This window comes from Onychomys torridus, chromosome 16 (assembly GCF_903995425.1).
Source record: "Onychomys torridus chromosome 16, mOncTor1.1, whole genome shotgun sequence".
Classification (NCBI taxonomy): Eukaryota; Metazoa; Chordata; class Mammalia; order Rodentia; family Cricetidae; genus Onychomys; species Onychomys torridus.
The window spans coordinates 28,640,243-28,650,997 of record NC_050458.1 but is presented as its reverse complement, the minus strand read 5'-3'; positions in this window follow the sequence as shown (position 1 = coordinate 28,650,997).

Genomic DNA, 10,755 nt, shown 5'->3' with positions numbered 1-10,755 from the left:
CATATGGGTTGGAATGAGTATCTGTACCTACCTGGAGGCGAGTAAAGAGATGGGGGATGAATAAGATATTAAGGGAGGGTAGTATAATACATACCACATTAAAGCAGTTGGGGGGATTATTAGTATATAAAGGTTTAAATTGGTATGGTCCTAGGGGAGGAAGAAGTTGGTAGTCGTAGGAATTTTAACCAAAGCTAAGGGAAAATTTTTAAAAAGCTCAACAGAAATATATAACCTTAAAACTAACTAAAAACATAATTATAAGCTAAAAGAATCCTGCATAATAAAGCAACCTCTGGAGGCATCACAATCCTTGACCTCAAGCTCTACTATAGAGCCATAGTAATAAAAATAGCTTGGTACTGGCATAAAAATTGACATGTGGACCAATAAAATTGAAATGAAGACCCTGACATTAATCCACATACCTATGAACATACGATTTTCGGCAAAGAAGCCAAAACAGTACAATGGGGGAAAAAGCATCTTCAACAAATAGTGCTGGCATAACTGGATGTCAACATGCAGTAGATTGCAATATCTTCTGATCCATATCTGTCACCATGCACAAAACTCAAGTCCAAATGGGTCAAAGACCTCAACATAAATGTAGTTACACTGAACTTGATAGAAGAGAAAGTAGGAAGTACTCTTAAATGCATCGGCACAGGAGACCACTTCCTAAATATAACACCAGTAGCACAGACACTGAGAGCAACAAGTAATAAATGGGACCTCCTGAAACTGAGAAGCTTTTGTAGAGTAAAGGACACAGTCAATAAGACAAAACGACAACCTACAGAATGGGAAAAGATCTTCACCAACCCCACATCTGACAGAGGGCTGATCTCCAAAATATAGAAAAAACTCAAAAGCTAGACTTCAAAATACTGAAAAATCCAATTAAAAAATGGGCTACAGAGCTTAACAGAAAATTCTCAACAGAAGAATCTCAAATGGCTTGAAGACATTTAAGGAATTGCTCAACATCCTTAGTCATCAGGGAAATGCAAATCAAAATAACTCTGTGATACCATCTTACATCCGTCAGAATGGCTAAGATCAAAAACACTGAAGACAGCCTATGTTGGAGAGGATGTTACCACTGTTGGTGGTAATGCAAACATGTATTGCCACTCTGGAAATCAGTATGGTGGTTTCCCAGAAAATTGGGAATAAGTCTTTCTCAAGACCCAGCTATACCATTCTTGGGCATATACCCAAGGAATGCTCTATCTTACCACAAGGACACATGCTCAACTATGTTCATATCAGCATTATTTGTAATAGCCAGAACCTGGAAACAACCTAGATGCCTCTCAACTGAAGAATGGATTAAGAAAATGTGGCACATATACACAATGGAGTACTACTCAGCAGTAAAGAACAATGATATCATGAATTTTGCGGGCAAATGGATGGAACTAGAAAATATCATGCTGAGTGAGGTAACCCAGACTCAGAAGGACAAACATATTATGTACTCATTCATAAGTGGATACTAGATGTAAGGGAAGGGATGGCTAGACTGCAGCCCACAGCTCCAGAGAGGCTAGCTAACAAAGACCCTAGGAGAGACACATGAATGACCCAGCAAAGGAGAAGTGGATGAGATCTACATGAGTGGACTGGGTGTGTAGGGTGGCAGAGGGCAAGGTGTGAGGGATAAGAACATAGTGAAATGGGAAGGTTGAGCTGGAACAGAGACAGAGTGGGAGGGCAGGGAGGGAGACACCATGATAGATGAGGACATCATGGGAATAGGAAGAGGCAGGGTACTGGGGAGGCTCTCAGGAATCCACAAGGATGACCCCACATTGGACTGGTGGCAGTGGTCCAGAGGGTGCCTGGTCTGGTCTACTCTAATGACCGGTCTAGCGAATTCCTTGTCATCATAGAGCCTTTGTCCAGTGACTGATGGAGGCAGATGCAGAGATCCATGGTCAGGCAACAGGCTGAGCTCCAAGAATCCAATAGATGAGAGAGAGGAGGGATTTTGCAGGTGGGGGATGTTGAGATCATAATGGGAAGATGTGCAGAGATGACTGGCCACACTAGTGGAAGCCCATGAACTGTAGACTAGTGGCTGTGGAACTCCCATGGGACAGAAATAGGCCCTCAGGATATGGAAGATGGTTGTCTGGCTTGAACTGTTTGGAGGAACACCCAGACAAGGGGATCTTGATCTGCCCCTTGTCTATGGGCAGGCTTCTGGAATCTGGTGCCTGTGGTATGATGCCTTATGCAACCTTGGTGCAGTGAGAAGCCTAGGCTTGGATCTGCCTAGGAACAATGTGCCGAGCTCTGCTGACTTCCCATGGGAGACCTTGATTTGGGAGCTGTGGGGATGTGGGGTCTCTTAGGAGACAGAGCTGGGGGGGTGGAAGGAGGGAGGAGGTGGGATCTGTGGATGGTATGTAGACTGGGTAGAAAATTTCTTAATAAAGAAAAATGGAAAAAAAATATAATTTTAAAATTATAAAGAGTTCAAAGTGAGATAGGTGGATAGGTGGATAATACTCTCCCAGAAAGCACAGGTTCCTAAACACAAATCCCAGGTATGCCACTTGCTTATGAGTTGTTGGCCAAGAAGTACCCAAAGGCTCCCAAGACAATAGAGGCCAGTAATATCCATTGTTACTCACCAGAAATAAAGGATAAGACCCTATTGTTGAAATCACCATACAATTTGGATACAGGGAAATCAATGTAGGAGACTACTGAAATCCTCCTTCAGGCATACGAGAGTTTACATGTCTACAAGGTTGCTATGTGGGCTGTTAGCTGAGAAGGATTATTAACAAACATATCCAATTGTGGACCCTGGGTGCTATGGTACTAAACTTGCTAAGCAAGATATACCTACTGGTGCAACTGTGGCATGACTGTTTTGAGGGTGACCAACTGGTTTTTTATTGGTTTGGAGTCCTGTTCCATGAGAAGAAATACATGTCTGATACTGTAAACCTGACACAAGCCTATTTGGGGGGATCTCACAGCTTCTAGGATGGAATCCACTACTATTGCTTTGCTGAGTTGACATGTGCTCAAATTGCCTTTTAAACACTCATCTGTATACATAGATTGGTGCTATGCTTAGCCCTGAGCAGAAAAAAAACAAAAAACAAAAACAAAAAAAACTCTTTGCAGTTGTTCATAGTTAATGAAGAGACTTATAACTGCTCAAAGTGCTGAGAACAATGACACTTGAGTGTTCAGCTCTTGTGGGAAAATTACATCACCACCTCCAAGGCCCAGGGAACATTACATGAAACAGAATAGAAAGAATGTCATAGCAGAAAAATGTAGAAAAACACTATGAAATGCTCTCTTCTGTGTATGTCATGATTCTTGCAAACATGAGCACATGGGAGCTATGATTACCTGTACAAGACCAAAACAGAACTGGGTACTTCAACATTCCACCACAGATAAGAGGGAAGGAATCCATGAGGCCTCACTCCCTGTAGGGTTATTGGCAGCTAATAGTTAACTGGGGCTAGAGTGTCATTTTCTTCAGTGTAGCCACTGGTAAATTGCCCATGCTATCTTAAATTACCCCTCTCCATGTTCACACTAGAAACTCCCAATAAAATCAATTGGTTGAAAATAAAAAGATATTGAAGTCGGAGAGAGACTGGTGAAGAAAGAACTGAGAGAGAGAGAGACAGAGAGACAGAGAGACAGAGAAGTAACAGAGGTAATTGGAAGTGAATGTGATCAAAATACATTGTGTATTTCTGTTGAATTGTCAAAAAGTAATGTTGAAGTTTAAAAATTAAGGACAAACAAGAAAAGAAGACAGTGTTCATCTTAAAGAATACACTTTCTACCTTTCAGTTTTAGACAATTTTGTTTATATTATAAATTTTGTCTCCATTGCATGTTGTTTGAGTTAGTGTAACAGTTTTTTTGAGAGGGAAAACTGCCTAGGCCAGATGGAAAGTCTCTCGAGACTGTCTGTGACATTTGTGTGTAAACCAAAGTTAAACCACCATCAGGGCTTTCTAAAGGTCCCAAGAGTACATTATTAGCTGGGATAACTAAAGGTCAAGAATATGGGCTATCTAGACGTCAAAGAAATCTGACAGATTATGACAATTTAATAAACCCTACAGAGAACTGACATCAAAGTTTGGATGAGACACTGATGACTAAAAATGCTGCAGAACCAACCAAGACCACCATGGTCATCTAGCTGTTGTTAGAAGGCACTTTCTTCAACACAAGGGGTCAATCAGTGTTGAGTACATGGCAATCTGTGAGCTCTCTTTTTATCTTCAACACCCAAATATCTTAAAGAAATCAAGGAAATTACATTAGAATTTTTTATCAGGATTTTGGAAAATAAGGTGTCCCGGACTACTAGTGTGTTCTGAATAATAGTTTCATCTTATAGGAATAACTGATTATCCAGGAAATAGAAATGTTATAAGTCAATCAGTGTTCATCAGAGGAATGGAACCAATGAGAGGCAAAAGAGGAGAGATTTGTTACTATGGGATGATCTCACACAGTAAAAGGCTGAGAAGTCCCATGATCTGTCTTCTGCAAGCTGAAGACCTACCATACTGTTATATTTTGTGAAATTTAATGTTACTAACTTGACAAACTTGTGATGGTTTTGTTGCTGTTTTTACCTGGGGCCTTACGTGTGAAGGTTCATTGTGATTAGGTTAATTAAGATGGCAAGACCCATCTATACTTGCCCAGGTATAGGTCCTAGACTACTTAAGAAGCATCCACTGTTCTCTGCTTCCTGACTAGAGATCCAATGTGACCTGCTGCCTCAAGTTCTTATGTGATCTGTGCCATCTTACCAACATTATGTCCTAACTTTCATTCATTCTTTTCTTTTCACTGATTTGGGGGATTAAATCCATGTCCCTGTATAGGCTAGGCAAGCTTTTCACCCATGAAATATACACCCTGTCTAAATTAATCTTTTAATACTATAAAAAAAAAGTATATCATTTTCTGGAGCTACAACCTAAAATGTCATTCAGAGCTTTACAATTTGCCAAAGTAGAACAAGAGACAGAATGCTCATTTGAAATATAAGCTCTATAAACAAAAAATAAAAATAAAAAAATGACAAATCACCAATTGGCTATAGAGACTGGATAATAAGAATAGTTAATCATGCCCTCTACGACTCAGAGGGATAAAAGTAAAGATTCATATTCAAAGATGAGTAAGATGCACAGATCACAGAATGAATAAGCATATTTTAGGGAAGGAGAGCAAGGATTACTGGTAAGTGGAGATGTAAAGAGCTTGATACATTTGCCTTGGTCCATAAGTAGTTCTGTGAAACTAGGAAGAAAAGAGCAAGAAGGTTGATTGAGAGCATGGCAGAGCAGATCAAAGAGTATTTCGTATGCTGAAAAAGAGTATTTCTAGGGCCTAACACTTCCACAGCTGCAGTTCCACGCATACTCCATCTGTTCCTTAGGCAACCCAGCTCCACCTCATTCAGAAAGACTGTTCTTGCCTCTGCTACCTCTGCATCCCAGCTGTCAGAGCCTGACTCCTTCCCAGTTGCCAGCTAAATCTTTGCAAATTATCACCTTCTGAGAAAGGAAGTTTCTTGAAATTCAGTCTGAAATAAATTCAGCGACTCCTTTTCTACTCTGTTTTGTTTTACCCGTAGTACTTTCTATTTCAAACTATCTTGCTTATGGATGTGTTGATTTATGCAAATTCCACTTTTACCACTGGGATGAAACTCTGCTGTCAAGGAGATCTTTCCTATTTGAATAACCAATGCATTTCTAGCATCTTCAACAACACAAAGTACCTATCTGATCTTCATGGGATGAACGAAAAAGGACTGTTGAAACAGACCATTGGGTCCAATCTTAACTTGGGAAGGTCGTTTGTATTAAGTTGTAGGCCACTTTGAGGACTGACATTCGTTTTATTGGACAGTAGTTTCAACAACCTTGTGTTGTGTAGTATTTTTTGTTTGTTTTAGAAAAACATACACATTTATGTTCTTGACACTATTCTGTATCTAGAAGATAATATTGGCTTATTATTGTATTTACTGTTGACATGGGAGAAATAATCTGAACTATTTAGGTTTTCCCTGATGACAATGGAGCATTTCTGTGAGGTTAATGCTCATGGGAGTTTCTACTTTATGCAAATAAGATGGAATACCCGTGGTTAAGGGGTTAAGAAGATAAATGAGATGAAGAAAAAGAATTCTTCTGTCTCCTTCATTCCTTTCAATTTTATGATTTCCAATATTATCAGCCTTAGTTAGAAGTTTGTGCGATAAATGAAATAATTGTGATTGTTTAGGTCCATTTTCTCTCTCCCAAAGATGACTCTTTAATATCAGTTATAGAAAAAGCTTTGGAATTAAAAGAGAAATGTGTTACCCCATGGGTCAGCTCTCTGTGATGGAGTCTGATATCAGATATCTTCCTTTATCAGTCGGAATGCACCCACCTTCTCAGTAAAGCACACACCTCTTGGAGAGACACCAACAAGCATAAGCAAGGACTCAGCAGTGCTCTTCGCTTTCTCTCTTATCCTTCAGAAGAGTACACATAACATTTGAACAAATTTAAATCAAGGAGCTTAGGCTGAGCTTAGGCAGATGTGTGGGAAGTCTCAAGCTTCCTTAAGACATACAAACTTCTTCCAGCTGATTTATAAAATCTTCGGCTACATGATTTTATTCTTGAGGGCAATAATAGAGCACATCTCATAAGCTTTTGTGAGAATTTAAGGAGACATTGCTAATAGAGTGGTTAACATCATAAGAATTAACCATTTATAAATTTCACCTTGGACTTTTAGGAGAGTAGTGTTTTCACTTTACATGTCCAGAAACAATATCAGGGCTTCTACATCATAAAAATGCTGAGTTCTTAGATTTGGTTCCAAACTTCTTTATCTTGTTTCTAGCATCCTGGGACAAAATTAAAGAGTTTGTGTTGGGTTCTTTGAAAAGGAATCTGTCTGTGCTCATATTTTCCCTAGCAGAGTTCTTTAAAACTGTGTGCAGGAGTCAGAGAGTACAATTCTTCTACTCCCATTTTCATCCTGGTAAATAAAACAAGTGTATGTTGGAAGCTCGCCTTACAAGAATTTGACAGGAGGAGCTCATGTACTATTTGAGTTACTAATGGGATAGCAAACAGTCCCTACCATTTACTTTGTACTTTGATAATGTCTTTGTTTGAAGGGTCACACAGGCCTTTCCAAACATTAACTTATTTCCCCTTTCTAACATTTTCAAGGGTCAGAGAAGGGTAGCATGCCCTTTGTTTTATAGATGAGAAAACTGAAATCTGAAAAGGACAGATGAGCTTCCTACCAAGGTCACTCAACAAGCTGATGTGCTATCCAACCTGGTTGTTAATAGTCTGGAGCCCATAGTGGGAAATCCATCCAGGATATCTGGATGTTGACCTAAAAGCTCCAGCATATCGAATTTTATTTTTCTTTCTTTCTTTTCCTTTTTTTTTTTCTGAGACAGGGTTTCTCTGTGTAGCTTTGCACCTTTCCTGGAACTCACTTTGTAAACCAGGCTGGACTCGAACTCACAGAGATCTACCTGGCTCTGCCTCCCAAGTGCTGGGATTAAAGGCGTGTGCCACCACCACCTGGCAAATTTTATTTTTCTATACTTCTCAAATAAAACTTAAAATAATTAACACAAATGTATGTTGTAAAGCTGGCTTCTTCAGATTATAGAACAAAAAGGGAAATGAATGACTCCAAGTCTAAGAACAAAATGTATTAGCTCCAAGCAAATTTTATTTATATGAAGAATGAGTCTGGGGAATTGATTTGCTGCATTTTTTAAGGTGAGTGGAACCACATTGGGAAATACACATACACTTAGACTGAATTTTAGTGCTTTCTGAATACAGAGACTGAACTCATGTAGTTAGGAGTCTTTAATTTGTCTTGATTATCTCAATGGGTTCTGTACAGAGATGGGCTACCTATTTGTAAAACTGAGGTAGAAATCCTAAATAAATAATATTTTTATGTACTTATTCAAAATCATGTTTCCAATCTCCAGAAGGGAATCCTTTGCTTGCAGACTAAGTCTCCCCCCCCACACTGACTCCATAACCTTGTATCTTCCTTTATATCCCATCCACTTTTACACAGTGCCCTATGCTGTACTATGCTGTATCTCTAGTGCCTAAAAATTGTACTCAGTACACAGTACAATTCTGTAGGGGTCACAGCATAATTATTGATTGCCAAATGAATGAATTTATGTTCTCCTGACAACTCCACTCTCTTAGTACCATGAAATTTGCAATTGTAATTTGTGTGTGTGCCCATCTCATCTCCCAGAAGAGTGGGTAAAGACAGGATATTTTTGTTTGATCATAAAGTGCACTCACTATCTGAATAATGCCTAACAGAAAGATCTTAAATAATTTTAGTTTTTTCATGTGGAGGTCAGAAGACTACTTTGGGAAGTCAATTCTAGCATTCTACCTTGTTGAAATAAGGTCTCTCTTGTTCTCTGGTTTCTGCTGCTACACTGTGGATTCCAGGCTACAGTTGACCCAAGAGCTTCTAATTGATTCTCTTATCTCTGTCTCCCATATTGCTATAGAAGTTCTAACATTCGAAATGTGTACCACTGCATCCAATTTTTAACATGGGTTCCAGAGATCTAACATAGATTGCCAAACATTTACAGCCAATGCTTTTACCCAAGGAAACATCCACCTGGTCAAATATTTTACAGTGGAGAAAATCAACTGGGCAGATTTATCAATTTCAAGCAATGAAAAAATGACAAAGCAAGATTTGGAAAATTTTTAATATATATATCACCAAGTTTGGGGGGTCTAGAATCAAATATTTGTTCATTCCAACTACCCACCCATTCCAGTTTTCAGTAACTTATTAGATACTATAGGTTGCTATCTAGGTTATTTCTTCTTTAGCTGGCCTCTCTGTGTCCATGTTTTTTTTCCCCAATAAAAAGACAAAAAGTGAAAACCAGCTCAAGTCTTGATGCAATAGGATAAAAGAGACTCCAAGCTGGTAGGGCAGCTTTCTATGGTCAGCTATGCCAGAGAGGATGGATAAATTACCTTGTTTGTCTGACTTCTCACAGTATCTACTCCCTTAAGATTTAGCTTCTAACTCAGTAATGGCACAGTTCCCTCAGAATTCTCTCTAAAACCATATTGTGTTTCCTAAGCTTTACTTTTAAATGAATGACAAACACAGTTAACATGACTTTCAGGTTTGGTGATCTGTGCTCCAGTGAGGCCTATGCCCTATCCCTTGCCCCACAGGTTAGGCTTGTCTATGAGGGTGGCTTTTTGTTGAAATATGCAGTTATCTAAATCCAGGGCATGTCTTACCTTACATAATGAGAGTTACTTTTATATTGAACTTTATAATATATACATAATACTTAATGACAAATGGGTAGAGTTTTGCTATCCATTCTCTTCAATCCTTCCGATGGCTTTATGAGAAAAATCTAAGCTTTATGCTAGTCAGCACTTGAAATTGTCATTCTACTTGACAATTTTCATTATTAATGAAAGAAACAGCAAAATCTGGGTAGGAACCTTGAGGGTATGAGGCAATAGGATTGAATTCTATCATATTACTATTGGAATAAATAAGCAATTTTATCATATTACTTACTATTGGAATTCTATTGAGTTTTTACAGTTACTTTCTTTACAGGCTTTTTTTTTTTTTTTTGAGCGGAGGATTGAACCCAGAGCCTTGCGGTTGCTAGGCAAGCACTCTACCACTAAGCTAAATCTCCAACCCTCGGTTACCTTCTTTTAATGACAAATGAGAATAGTTTTCTATCAAGTTACAGGAAAAAAAAATTTCTTCAATGTAAGTACAGCAAAAAGTGAAAGTATATATATTGAAAGGAAACATTCTACTAACACGGAGAATAACTGTATGACAACAATTTGCTGGAGCGTTTAAATGACAGACATTTGAGAGAGAGTGATTTCCAGTATGTTTCTTGTCCCCTAGAAATGAACATGTTCCATTGTCTCTTTAGCCCTCAAATTGCATACATAAACACTTGTGTTGAGGGAACATAAATGCTGTGTTCGTGTCTTAGCAGGCTTCTTTATCATTGCAATATAACACCTGAGCAAATCTGCTAGAAAAAAAAAAAAAAACCTTAGAGTTTGGGGGCCTTTTGGCATTTATTAGCTGGCTCTATTGCTATGGGCCTGTGGTAAGGAGAATGTCATGTCAGTAGGAGCATATAACAGAGGAACGTTGAGCTTGTGATGTTTGGGAACTAAAGAAAGAAAGGAAAATAGAAAGCAAGGTATACTCTTTAAAGGAAGTCTCTTAGTTATACCTACTTCCTTCACTCAAGTCCTACTTTGTAGTTTTCGTCACATCCCAACACTCTATAAAGCCATCAATGCAACTGTCTATTCATTAGGTCCAAGTCCATTCACTTCCCAAAGTCCTGCCTTTGAATATTGCACTTCAAATCAGCCTAAAACACCTCAGTCTTTTTGGGTGAACACTTGATATTCGCAGTGTAACAGTTGAATTTGAGATAGTCACTAATATCTCAAATCCTCTGTACTAGCTTATTGGCTTTTCACACATGCCATACTAATATTGGTAAATACACTTCATCCTAGTCTCAGAATATCCTACCTACTGACCTGTGCCCTAGACAATTCTCTTCTCCTTCTTCAGGGACATCAGCTGAGGACATTTCCTTTCTCTTACATACTTTCTTTACTGATTTATTCC